The sequence below is a fragment of the Euphorbia lathyris genome, chromosome 2 (genome assembly GCF_963576675.1).
Source record: "Euphorbia lathyris chromosome 2, ddEupLath1.1, whole genome shotgun sequence".
Classification (NCBI taxonomy): domain Eukaryota; kingdom Viridiplantae; phylum Streptophyta; class Magnoliopsida; order Malpighiales; family Euphorbiaceae; genus Euphorbia; species Euphorbia lathyris.
In genome coordinates this window covers 48,510,478-48,523,666 of record NC_088911.1, presented here as the reverse complement: position 1 = coordinate 48,523,666, position 13,189 = coordinate 48,510,478, and the positions used below count along the sequence as shown (strand labels likewise).

Genomic DNA, 13,189 nt, shown 5'->3' with positions numbered 1-13,189 from the left:
CATATACTAAAAAAGAATACAAATTTACAAAATCTTTATTTTAGTCATTTTGAAAAAAAAGACAAATAAAAAAGAAAACATGGATAAGGTAGCGAGAAGTATGGAACCTGGATAACGACAGAAATGGATTTCATCTCTGAAAAATGAAACTATAACAATTATTGTTTAATAAAAAGAAAACAACAACACAATTGAGAACAAAAATAACTATAACATATGAAAAAAATCGAATAATTACCTTGAGAAACATAAGAATTTCTTGTAATTTTTGACACTTTTGTGTTTTTCGGTTTTAGTTGTTCATGCATCTTCTATTTCTGTCGGATTTCTTCAATTGAAGCTATCAGTTTGGAAAAAAAGAGACAAATAAAAAAGAAAACATGGATAATATAGCGAGAGGTATAGAACCTGAGTAACAACAGAAATGAATCTGAAAGATGAAACTATAACAACTATTGTTTAATAAAAATAAAACAACAACATAATTGAGAACAAAATAACTACAACATATGAAAAAAATCGAATATTTACCTTCAAAAATATAATACTATCTATCGTGACTAATGAATATAATGGTGAATACTATCTATCATGCTTTATATAGAAGTTTATTTGTGACTTTTGAATTTCCTTTGCTTTGTGTTTTTTCATCTTCCCGTAACTCTTGCTTTCTTTTATTATTTTAATTAATAGGCTAGTAATTATTTAATATATTATAAATATAAATTTGTTATTTTTAATTAATTAAATATTTATTTTTAATTAATTAAATATTTATTTTTAATTAATTAAATATTTGTAATCTGATTTTTTACTACGTTGACAACTCATCAAAAAGACCTCTAAAACACTTCTTCTCATTTCTCTCTGCTTCCGTAATTATATAAAGTATAGATTTCGCATATGTATTTGAGAAATTATTAATTTATAGAGGTAATAATACAATGTATTTATAAAGGGTTGTTCCGGAAAATTATTATCTTATTAATTTATTAAAATTGATCATTTTTTGAACTGACCCAAGTTGGAACCAGAAGAAATTATTATTTTAAAGAGTTTATTAATTTATCGAGTATTAATTTATAGAGGTTTTACTGTAGATCTATTGATCCACGTATAAAATAAATTATTTTCGCTCTTACTAAATCCGAAGAAGATATAAATAAAGAAATAATTGGAAGCAGATACAATTAAGACAGATAGAGATATTTGAAAAAAAATATGGACACTGATTAAAAGAAAAAAACAACAAAAATAACACAGAAAAATAACCCAATGCTTAATTCTTCCTCCACAAAGTAGACCCACTTTGATTTGGGAAGATAAGAAGTGGAATGAATTAGAAATTTTTTATTCCAGAGAAAAACTGCTGTCGAATTTTTGGAAGTTAATTCTAATTTATTAAAGATTATAAAAGAACTTACATTTTTAGTTTTAGTAATAAACTTTTTATGGTGACAAATTAAAATTCAGTTCATAATTAGGTTATTTAAGTTTAAAAAATAAAAAATTAAAACGGAACCAACATTGAATTGAAGTGAAATCTAAGTGGACGAGATGTACTGGTCCCAGTCAGGGGCGGATCCAGAGGGGGCGGGGAGGGTCGGCCGACCCTCCGGCCCTCCGGAACACCCTTGAGAAATAGTGGTTCAGCCCCAAGCAGCCCTTAAAATAGTTAAAATTAATACTTATAATATAGGACGTGATTATATGACATAAAATTAAGTTTGCATAGTTGGTCTTAGTGATAACTAAAGGAACCTCCACATCCAATTGATTCCATGTTTGAATCTCTTACTCTTTAGTTTTTATTCCATTTTAATTTTTTTCCTTAAACCTCATTCTCTTTTAAAAATGTCAATATTACTACCTAAGTATCATTTTTAATAATTATCAACCTCATTCTCCTTTATTATTTTTAATTGTATTTTTTTAGTTTAAATTGACTATTTGTATCTTAGCTCTTAATTAGTAATATTAATTTATAGGGATAAAGTATAGAAATACCTCGAACGTGTACAAACATGAGTAATTTTACCCCATAATGAGTAATAAAATACAATATATTTTTAAAAAAATTTCACGTTTAATCATATATTTGTCATCTATTACTAATGGATGATAAAATGACACACATATGTGAAGTGTAGATGATAAGATTCATGACCATAATTTGATGGATAATTTCTCAAATTGACCAAACTTTTCAACGTTAGGGGTAAAATTGTTATTGGCTACCAGCGTTAAAGGTAAAATTGCATCATTTTAGACGTTGGGGTAAAATTGTTTTTAGGTGTAAACGTTAGGGTATTTTTGCACCTTATCCTTACTTTATATTGAATCTCAGTTGTTTTGCACTTCAAGGTTTCCAATTAAGATCAAATTTACCTTTATATTATCAAAAATTTGAAAATTTTGATTTGACTACTATGAATCAAATCCTTAAGAAAAAAATCTTCGTGCAGTGAGTGAAGCCCCTCCGGACTTTGAGCTCTGGCTCCGCCACTGGTCCCAGTACATTAAAGAAATTTTCTAATTGATGAGTGATGTAATGATTTGCACACGAAACCCTACATAAAAAGAAAACAAAGAAAAATTCCTTTTAATTTGAAACAGTAAATTTTTAGATTACAAGGACTATCTTGCAAATTTTTGAAAATATAAAATATATTTTTATACTTTTTATTTTATAATTATAATCAAATGTTGGACTTTTTCTTAAAGAATAAAATATTACTGTTGGAATCTATACAATATACTAAATCGGTAGTGAGTAGTGCTGAGGTGTCATGTCTTAGAATTGTATATAGCTTACGTGTCAATTCCTTATAATTACTCTTCTTTTTACGACTTTTTCCTTCCCACATACGGATAGTCATAAACTGTTCCCAAAGCCAAAACCCACGTTCTCTACCCCTGTTTTTACTTTTCTTTTTTGGGATCTCTTCTTCTTCCACTGTTGCTTCTATATGGTGGTAACTGCTCTTCTCTTTTACTGCTCTTCTCATTTTCTCTGCAAATTTCTTTTCGATTTTTCTTGAATCTAAAAATTTGAAAGGATCTGAACTGATACTCTTCTCTTTTTCTTCATTTTTCATGTTCTGTTCTCTACAAATTTCTTTTTGATTTTTCTTGAATCTGAAAATTTGAAAGGATCTGAACCGATAGCGAATCAATTACATGAGCACCAAGATAGTCTTCCTTTGATTTGCAGTGAACTGCCAGCTCCAATGTGTGGCTTAGATCGTTTCTTATTATTACCGTTGTAGATCCGAAAAGTTTCTAAGCTAGGGGACGGTTTTCCAGGCATGCTATGATTTCTCACTTCTTTTGTTTTGATTTCCCGACATGAAACGATTTCTCACTTCCTCTGTTTTATATGGTAACTGCTCTTTTCTTTTTTGGATTTTTTCATGTGTTTTCTTTCCAGGCATACTACGATTTCTCACTAATTTTGTTTTTCAATTTTTTCATGTCTGTTCTCTGCAAATTTCCTTTCAATTGTTCTAAAATTTAAGCATTCAAGTATTGAACATTATTTAAGGCACATTATTTGCTTTCGAAAATTTATTACATACATCATATTTAGGAGACTGAAGGTTCAATTATGGATACATCGTATCCATATTTCCATTAATAAATATATATGTATCAATACAATCTTAATTAACCGAATGTTTCTATCCATTCTATGCTTGCTTGCATCTCCTACTTTGAATCCACCAATTATCACAATCTCAGCCTCTGATTTTCAATTTTTCTTTTCTAATCATACTCATGGATCATGATTTTTCCTTTCCTATTATGTGAATATCTCATTGTCTCCCTATATCTTTCAATCCCTATTTTTTTTTTTTTTTGCTAATTGAGCTATCAATTCATGTTCCTATAATTAATCGCAGAAGTAGTTAATCATTCAATGGTTTTAATTCCTTTTGTTTTTACAATGATAGCTTCTTTAAGGACTGGGACTTTGGAGAATAATGACTTGCTGGATGAAAACATTACTAAAAATGTAATGGTAATGATGCAATGGTCAGTTTTGTTTTGTTTGCTCCCCGATCAGTTGGACTGTAAGTTTTGATTGTGCACTTGGTTGCCATGGAAGTTGTACACACACAAGCAAATTGATCGCACCCTGCACCACAACTTTTCTAATTTACCATGTAATAGTTTCTCTCTGCATTGATTTTACCGCTAGCTGCATTTGTTTTGCCAAGTCGTGAATCCTCTGCTTGGGTGAAAGAGTCATTGTGTATCTGCCACATTGTGCAGACACTAATTCAGATATTAGAAACGTTTCTGCTCAGGTATGGAATAGTTTGGTGATCCCTTTAATGGTTTTTCATAATAAAGATTTGGAAATTCTCTCTTTAATAATCACTCTTTGGTATGTCTCATTCTCTTCCTAAGCTTGTAGGTTCTAATGTTGGTGTGGGCATAGAGTCGTCATACAGTGCTTTATCCTCCATTGAGAATGCTATTGCTATCTTGAGAAGTGTTAAGTTCTATTCTTTCCCTTGCATTCACCCTATTTATTTTGTTTTTTTTGAACTCAATCTTATTATTATGGAAATATTGCTGATTGAAGAACATGACCTTTATGTGTTTAATTTGTCGTGCTACCATAAGTAGCATTTGGCAATTAAATTTGCTTTAATCTTCTGTAGGTTATATAACACTGCTACTTTATTATCCTTTGTAGGTTATATGATTGAGTATGCTCAATTATTTGTTTTTTCATGTTTCTCATGTTTAGTTGGTGGTTTTTGGGGTTTCCATGCTGGATTTTAGATGTAAAACCTTGAAGAAAGAACATTATAAATTCTCTCAAAATGAATTCCAAACAAAAGTTACTTTTTATAAAAGGGTGTTGTTGTTGTATCTAACATATTTGTTTGATTTTTATTTTGAATCGCTGACCAGATTTTAGAAAGCGATGGGTGTTCAAGAGGCATGTTCAAAAGAAGCTTAACATAGATATAGGGACTTCAACGTTCACTCAGTTATATTTGGATTTGTGGAACTAAAGATTTTACTTGACCCATCATGTTGTTCTATGTTTTTTATATTTATTATTATTATTTTATGTGATATTTGTTATTATTTATATCTAGGCACAATGAGTTTCAATATTAATCAAATTATATTTACAAACCGTAAGTATTGTAAATTTTATTTTATTCGAATATACATAAATTGTAAACACTAATAATATTGATTGATTTATTAAATTTTATTTTTTAAATATAGTTAGAAAAACATATTAATAAATGTGTGAAAGAGTTTTAAGAGTAATAGTTATTCAATTTTTTTTGGGTTAGGGGCATTGAAACAAATATGTTAGATACAACAACAACACCCTTTGAATATACATAATTAAATTGTAAACACTAATAGTATTGATTGATTATTATTAAATTTTATTTTTTAAAATATAGTTAGAAAAACATATTAATAAATGTGTGCGAGAGTTTTAAGAGTAATAGCTTATTCAATTTTTAATCTGCATTCTCTCTTTAATATTTGTATAGACCAGTGTATTAGTGAGGTAATAGCACAATATGGATAATATAATATCTGAATAACCAATGAATAATATTTTGAATCAAAAGTATAAATTAAGTATTAAATCATGCTCAAGGTTGTAATAAATAAATTAAAAGAATCATATAAATCACAACATAACTAGGTTTAGAATTTTTTTTTTTGCAGAAATTAATGACAGAGGAAACGAAAAATCATTGTGCTGGGGTTGGAAAGAAAATAGTTGCAGAAATTAATGACAGAGGAAACGAAACATCATCATGGGGATTGGGTTCATATGTAGAATATTCAACATGTCAAATGACAATAAAAATTAAATAATGCTTCAATAAATTATTTCTTTCAATTTTTAGTCAAGTTGCAATGCAAAATGGTAAATCAGATATGATAATATTTAATTTGGTTGATTTGGTTTGGGCAAAATCTGATATCATATGCATTCCAATACAGAATAGTAAATTAATCATTATGGTGTTTATTTTAAATTAAATTATGGTATTTATTTTAAACTAAAAAAAAGATAAGGCGTACAATTGGGTAAATTATACCTATGGCCATTGAACTTTACTCATTTTAATGTTGTGATCACTGAACTTCAATTCTTAAAAAGTGTAATGTTCAATGGTCATACCGTTAAGAATTGAAGTTCAGTGACCACAATGTTAAATAGGTAAAGTTCAGTGGCTGTAAGTGTAATTTGCTCGTGCAAAAATACCTTTTAGGTTGATATTAGGAGCAATTTTATTCCTAACAAATGATGCAATTTTACCGCTAACATTGACAAGTTGGGTGAATTTCAGAAATAATTCATCAAATTGTCTTCTCGGTCATGAATCGTATCACTTACACGTCACATTAGTAACATATTTTTCCCCGTCATGGTGAAATGTATATGATAATTTCAAGAGTTACCAGTAAAAAAGAATTGAAAATTCTTATTTATAGTGATGATGAAAAAATCTATAGGTGTACTCAAAATGTAGTTTTCAAAAAACTATTTAATAATACTAACTGAATTATTTAGTATTCTATAATATTTTAATGCGTCATAAATTAAAAAATTATTATACTAAATTGTACATTTTTTTAAAGTCGATACGTTATATATTAACTAAAGTTTTAATATGCAAATTTGTAAATATTTACACAATGGTGACGATATCAAATAAAAAAACCGTGCAAAACACGGGTGTAAAACTAGTTATTTATATAAATTGTTTATCTTCACTTGTTGTACGTCCGTTTGACTTTTTTATATTAAATTGTTTTAACATGAAAAATGGATCAGACATAGAAAATGTATATAAATTCATTTTCACTCTAATTTAACATAATTTTTTTTGATATCTCGCCACTTTTGTATATCATATTTTTCAAATAAATAATCACGATAGATCCAGTCATTTTTATATAAAAAATTCTCAATACCCGGTCAAAATTCTCAAACCCTTCTCCAAATACATCACATTTCTAGATATCTCTGATCCGGTGCATTACATAGGCCTCCAATATATTTCTACCTGGAATATTACCACCCACCTATGAATCAGTTGGGTATTCGATCTATAATATCAGGCAACTACAATAGTATCTCATATCCTCCACAACCATACACGGTTCCATTGCCGATTTAGTAGCAGTGCGTTACAAACGACGTCAAACAAAATTTGTCCATGACAAACAAAGGAAAAGCATTGGTTATAAAATGGACCGAGGCATGCGAAATACATTTATTCCAAAATTGATTGGTAATAACATTAAATCCAGTCGTGGATATTGATCAAACGAATAAAGATCATTGGAAGAAGATCACACATTACTACAATCAGTACAAGATGAAGGTCTTGAGGTGCACGAGAAAATGGCTTCTGAGCAATGGTTCAAAATTAGTATGGAGGTTTTAGCATTCAATAGAGCATACTGTATCAGGCAAGCCCCCCAAGCGGTCATGACGAAGCACAAATAATTCGTACGACCTGTGAATTATATATATATTATATTTTTTGGGAAAAATATAAAAATAAACCTTGTAGTTTGAGTCTTTTTCAAATATAAACTATGTGGTTTAAAAACTGACAAACAAGTACATTGAGGTTGATTGCATTAGCAAAGAAGGTCCAAAGAGACTAATGGTGTTCAAAAAACTGAGGTGGTCAAATAGTCATAGGAGCATTTTTATCCTTTCATTTATTTTATATTTTATCTTTTCATTTATTTTATATTTTATTATATTTTTAAAATTCTAAACCTTATTCAATCCTCAAATGACACCTCACCTTCCCCCTTCTCTTTCACGTCTCTCTCTTATACTCTCTCTCCCAAGCCTTTGCTTTCTACAGCTTATCCTGCAATGGCCATGGGAGAAGTAGAATTTATGCAATATATAAATATAAGAAAAGACGGTAAAAAATGCTACACAAAAAGCCTCAAAGATCTTTTCAAATTGAAATTGTACCGAATTTGAAGATCAGTCAATTAAGCAAGAAAACCATAATTTCACAAGTATTTTAAATTTTAAAATACTGAAGAATCATAAAGCTGCTGGAAAGCATCAATCACTCTTGCTCGCTCAAGAATCGCGATTCAAGAACACACATTTAAACAAATACCCATACATTCATGTATAATAGAAATGTATAAGGAATCCAAAGGTTGAGAGAATTTTAGAACTTACAGAATCCATAGAAAGGTGTTTGCTGAGAGCAGATGTTATTAATTGCTTTCTTTTGAGATTGATGTTCGTCATTTCATCCAAATTGTTTCACCCGGTGTTGAAGTATGTTTTCCCTTTTATTTATCTTGGGCTTTCTTCACCTTTAGCGCCTTTCTCTATTCTACATAGATATAAGCTGCATTGTCAGCATCCATGTCAAGGGATGAAAAAATATATCATTAGAATTTAAACAAAAAAGACCAAGTAGTTACCTTTAATAAAATCACTATAGGTAAAATAAGTAAGGGTCCTCTCTTGTATCTCCACCAAAGGATGATTCGTGATAATGAATTCCAGAGCCTCCTCATAAGTCCAAAATTCTTTCCAAATCGACTGAAGAAACTTCACAGCCTTCGCCTCCTCAGTATTAGGAACATATGACATGGGTCGCCTAAACATGGGATTCCAATTCCAAGACCTAGGGAAACCAAGAGATACGCCTTTCGTCTCTTTTATGAAAAAGAATTCTCTCACCCAATTATGGATGTTAGATGCCTTCTTATGAAAGGGGTCGTATCCTACCTTTCTTTGGAACATGACATGATCCTCTAACGTTCGCTGTGTAATCGAATGTAAAGCGCGAAAGACTTTAGGACTGAAAGGGATCTTAAGATTATTCGCCAAATAAGAGTCATATGGGATGTCCATCCATCCATTAGGATGAAGTTGACCCACATGAATTTCGAAGGAATGAAGAATGTCTCGTATCATCTCAGGACCACATATTGAAAACCCCTATAGATGTGGCTGAAGTAGACAGTGAAATATTTGTTACGCGGTAATGACAGATGATGCTGGGGTCCAGGAACCACACATTCAAGGTTTCTTATCCAATATAGACCTTTCAAAACATTAATAGCCCATGGATCATTGTGGACCCTATGGACGCCATCCTAAGGGTTTTAACCCCTTTTTTCCTATAAGCAAAAGAGCTAGTCTCCTCTCCTTCCCTAGACGCTAAATTTGGAGTTTGGTCAGTAACGGTATGTAAGAGGAAAGATTGTGGCTCAGACTGAGTGTCCTCGAAATTCTCCTTAGGCAATTCCCTAGTGTCGTCTTGACTCAAGCTAAAATCCAAACTATGAACATGAGAAAGTAAAAGTAAAACTCGGAAATCGAAAGAAAAATACTTACATGAGAAAGCTTGAGAAGTAATCATTGGATGAAAGCCTGGACAATAAAGGGATGAACTTTGCTCAACGTCTCTAGAAATTCGTCAAAGAAAGAAAGAACGAAAGAAGAAATGGAAGAAATTCATATGGGTTGTTGAAATGGCTTTTTAAAGGAAAGGAGGGTTCTGACTTCGAAAAATGAGAAGATGCGATGATGTGTTCGTACGTAATTGGTATAGGAAACTGTGCCTACTAGAGGGCCATTAATGTCCAAAACACGCCTTGAAGATGGACAGCCCTAAAGGGATTTTTGGTCCTTTAGGGGGGCTTTTGATAAAACCTGAATTTAATCTTGGGGCAAAAGTGTAATAACAAGGAAAGATAAGGAGCCTATAGCACTATGTCACGCCGCCTAGATCAAAGGAATATACACAATATAAAGTGAAGATACGATAGAGGAGGTGGGATAAGAGAGATCCGCTACCATATCTCATCTTAACGATTAAATGGTGCCTTTATATCTTCGTTGAAGCGGAATGAATATACTTAAATAACAATTAATATCCATTAAGAGGAGTAGTGACGTGACTGTTCAAACTGCCAAAGATCTCTGGGAATCCTTGGAAGATGCTTTTAGAGGTATCTCCATGACAAAGCCTTTCCCTAAGGCCAGATGGGTGTTTCACCCGCCCGTCCCAAGAATAGACAGGATGTTCATCCGCCCGCCCTTAGGACAAGCGGGTGAAACTCCCTCTCCCATTTAGGGGGGCCAAATTCAATTTTCTTAAAAAAATTATTGGTTGGGCTTCCTTTAGGGGGGCACGAAATTGGAAAAAATCCTATACGGAGTTATCGAAACGTCAGATTATTGCTTTGACGTTAAATTTATATTTATCTATCAACGTAAGTATTGGAATATTGTAAAGTAAATAAGAACGTAACTCAATTAGACAAATTACTAATCAGATTGTAGTAAATAATAACAGAAATGCTTAGGATTTAGAGACGAATTTCAATTAACGTAAATAAGAACTGACGTTATTTGATTTTTTTTTTATCAATTTTCAAACTTCTGAGGTTGGAGGTAGTTCCGGACAGCATAATACTACCAAACGTGCAATCACTGTCTATGCGTGCAGGAGGCTGGACCAGGAGAGGTTGATGGCGGACGCCCAGAGGATGCATGTGGCACATCGCCAGCACGTTACAACTGATGAGCATGATGATGTTGCCATGGACGTGGATGACTCAGATTATCCTGTAGATGAGAGGATCCCACCTCCTCAAGTGACGAGGGGTAGAGACGGCCGATTTGTTGCTGCTGAGTCGTCATCCAGTAAATAATTTACATTCTTGTTTTATTTTGTTATTAGTTTACTTTAGTTATTACTATAAGATTTCGACCGTTTAAATGTTATATATGTAATATAATTTCAGAGAACAGCAAACACTATAGGAATGTTGCAGATGAGGACTGGGTAATGACGGAGCAAGTCCCCGATGGTCTTGTTGATGGTTCAATGATTTCCAGCTTCTTGGGTTGGGATGCCATACTAGATTGTCTTTCGTGAACACGGTGAGATTAAGTTAGAATCAACCCTTATGAGATGCAACCAAAATAGATTGCCTCTAATAAACCAACACAAGATCAAAGAGAAAGAGGGATGAATAAGATTAATCAATCGATGGAAAGCCGTATGAATTCTTGTCCACGAACTTGGGGATGGGAATTCACTTTCTCTCTCTAAATGCAATTTTCGAAAAACTCAAGTAGGGGAGGAAGAAGCATGGATCGAAATTCTAGTGAAGGAGGGGTATATATATTAGCTTGTCTCTAAACCCTAGTTAGATAGGAATAAGTTACTTAATAGGAATCCAATTCGGAATAGGATTTCTAATTATTATCTTACTACATATCTAAAATAATTAGGATAATAATAAATAACCTATTTAGATAATAATAGGAGTATATTAATCTAATTAAAACTCCTAACTTGATTATCTCTTAATTAATTTAATCTCACAATCCTAATCAAATTAGGATGAATGGAATAAATTAATTCCTTGCTTAATACATATAAATTTCGGCCCCCATCCCTCCATATGGGCCTTATTGGGCTCAATTGGGCTTCCATCTATTAATCATATACATCTCTCTTTTGTTTCCAAGTCTTATGTGTGATCCATTAGGTTCTTACTACTTCTGGCCGTATGCAACTATTAAATTAATTTCTTCAAGAATTATATTTAATCCTTGCATAACGGAATGATGAACAGAGCATGTTATCGGCATGTCCGTAATCATTCCCCCAGAGTCCGTTAAGAAGACAGGTTGATTCTGCCGTTAACCCTTCCGTATTAGTTACAGTATAATTCGATCCTTTATCAACTACATCCTTGAACTGAATCTTATGACTATGGATGATGTCAAGTCACATATAGCGAGACGTTCGTTTTACTTGTACAGGCCGAGTCAACTCAAATAGATAGGTTAAGTGAAATCTGTATTTCTACTCTTAAGCTATCACCTTGCAAGGATTTAGAGTCGAGTCTTCCACAAGCGATCCTTGGACGTATCTCCCATTCGTCGGGAGTGATAAATGCTCAATCCAATGTATAACTACCCTGACATTACCTCCTGTGACACCCAACCTTTGCAGTTCACACCCGAGAGTCATCTCTGTTAAGGATTGTGGGACCACGCGATCAAAGTCTCACATTCAGTAATTCAGGATGACCAATTAACATTCCTTTGAGTCTGAGGATTATTTATACCTATTAATACCAATGAGATGAACAGGTGACAAGGATGAATCTACCCATCCTGTTATCTCAAATCAGATCCCCAATCCTGATGAACGACGTTTCATCAGATCTATGTAACTGTCCAGATATCTATATATATGAAGCTTGTGAGATCAGCTTTCTGTCTAACAGAAGGCATTGTTACATACAAGTCTCAACAGTGATATATCAATCCTAAACATATCACTTGACTTGGGGTGGTTTTAAGTTTATTAGTTTATTATAAAGTTTTGTCTCACTTCATGCTTGTATGAACACTTTATAATCACTTTAAACAAACTTACGGATTTCCTTTTATTAGACTTTATTTAGTGCTTTAAAAGGGATTGCCTTTATATAGTTATAAAACATATATCTTATTAAAACAAATGATATAAAGAACAATTCATTTACAATAAGTTTGTATCCTGCAACAATTGTTTATAGGACACTAAACCCCAACAGTCATAACAAGCTCATCTTCTTCGTCATCCTTGGACTGAGGGCGAATCGATAAGGATGCAGAGTATATCTCCTGAGCAACTTTCTGGTTACCCTTGATCATTACACCTTCCTTGGCAGTAGGGATGTACATCATCAAATGGCATATCGATATGAGAGCCGCCACCTCTGAGATAAAAGGCCGCCCTAAGGTCCATGATGGAGAACTCCAGATCTCCTGTCCATACCTGATCTTCATCTACTAATTCGCATTCCAGCATCACTTGTCCCTTTGTCTGGATTTTGTGACCTATTACTCCCAGGATGTCTACGATGGTGGTCTCTACCTGAATAGGATCGACCTTGAGTTTGGCGAATGCTCCCCTAGTGATGACATTGCACGAACTGCCAGTGTCTATCATCACTCTCTTCATTTCCCATCCTTCCACCATCATAGTGATGACGAGAGCGTTTGCATATGGGGGGATCGCTGGACCAACATCTGCAAAGGGGCGGTTGAGTGATGCTCTATCTAGAGCGATGGTTTTTGCCTTTTTTTACCGTAGGCTGGTATCATGGGCCGCCAGCGATA

At 32.7% G+C, this 13,189-nt stretch overlaps 2 long non-coding RNA genes across 5 annotated transcripts; one reads left to right on the top strand and one right to left on the bottom strand.

The window, feature by feature from the left end:
• Window positions 1-2,883: 2,883 nt before the first annotated feature.
• Window positions 2,884-5,908, top strand: LOC136218102 (uncharacterized). 4 transcript variants are annotated; one of them, XR_010683634.1, is made up of 4 exons: window positions 2,884-2,975; window positions 3,154-4,310; window positions 4,414-4,500; window positions 4,927-5,152. It is a non-coding gene; the product is annotated as an uncharacterized lncRNA (long non-coding RNA). The 4 variants fall into 4 exon arrangements; XR_010683632.1 differs by lacking the exon at window positions 2,884-2,975 and having other exon boundaries at window positions 2,986-3,382; window positions 3,954-4,310; window positions 4,927-5,151; XR_010683633.1 differs by lacking the exons at window positions 2,884-2,975; window positions 4,927-5,152 and adding an exon at window positions 5,716-5,908 and having other exon boundaries at window positions 2,986-4,310.
• A 1,161-nt stretch (window positions 5,909-7,069) lies between these two features.
• LOC136220793 (uncharacterized) lies at window positions 7,070-8,664 on the bottom strand. The gene is made up of 3 exons (XR_010684716.1): window positions 8,473-8,664; window positions 7,824-8,376; window positions 7,070-7,523 (listed from the first exon to the last, which is right to left on the bottom strand). It is a non-coding gene; the product is annotated as an uncharacterized lncRNA (long non-coding RNA).
• Between the last annotated feature and the right edge of the window lie 4,525 nt (window positions 8,665-13,189).